Here is an 851-nt window from a genome sequence, read left to right as displayed (position 1 = left end):
CCCCCCGCGGCGGGGCCAGCAGGAGATGCAGGGAAGGCGGGGGGCAACGGGTCTGGGGAGGGGGGGGGGGATGAGCAGTGAGAAACTGGGGCGCAGTTGGGGTGGGGTGGGTGTGAGGGGCTCTTTCAGCCCCACCCCCGGGCCGGGCAGGGCTGTGCCAGGGAGAAACGGGGCCGGAGGGGCCGCAATTCCCAGCCCAGCACCCAGCGATGAGCTGGTGCAGGGAGGGTTTTAAAGGGAGCTGAGCCCTTCTGGACAATTTACTTTGTCTCTCCCTGGTTGGAATGACTCCTGCAGAGCACCGGCCGCCTTTGATCCCGTCTTTATGGACGAAACCCTTTAATCCTGTTTATTCCAACACCCTCTGTTGCTCCCATCCACCAGGAGCCAGGAAGCAAAACTCCTCCTTGTTCCTGGAGCTCCTCACGTCAACAGCCACTGCAGGAGCTGCTGAGGAGATTTGCATTTAGGCTAAATCTGGGAAACCAACTATTTAACTTTTTAGAAAGGACCCTCCAGAGAAGGCAGGGCTGTCATCAGGGGGACATTTGCACTTCCCCCACAGTAAGGAAACCCTGGGCTCTGCTGCTCAGTGTGGTTTTTGCCTTAGTCATCCAAGCTGTCTCGGTTGAAAATCAACCCACTAACTCGGCGAGTCTGTAGCAATAACATCTGCTGGCTTCAGGAGGCAGGGAGAGAGCTGGCAGCCTCCAGAAAGGGCACAAATGAGGGCTGGCAATACCCAGAGGGGGACTCTCTGGAAGGAATCAGCTCCTTCCCCAGGGCCTTGGTGTCCGAAGGGTTTTCTCCCAGTGCAGCACAGCCAGGCAGTGCCCGGGGAGGCAGCAGGA

General features: G+C 58.8%; 1 protein-coding gene across 1 annotated transcript in view; it reads right to left on the bottom strand.

The window, feature by feature from the left end:
* The window catches only part of CACNA1B (calcium channel, voltage-dependent, N type, alpha 1B subunit), a 326950-nt gene that overhangs the window by 325093 nt on the left and 1006 nt on the right, over positions 1-851 (bottom strand). The gene's annotated exons all lie outside the window — the stretch shown is intronic.

This window comes from Chaetura pelagica, unplaced genomic scaffold, assembly GCF_000747805.2.
Source record: "Chaetura pelagica isolate M959 unplaced genomic scaffold, ChaPel_1.0 scaffold132, whole genome shotgun sequence".
Taxonomy (NCBI): domain Eukaryota; kingdom Metazoa; phylum Chordata; class Aves; order Apodiformes; family Apodidae; genus Chaetura; species Chaetura pelagica.
This window is presented reverse-complemented; position numbering and strand designations above follow the sequence as displayed.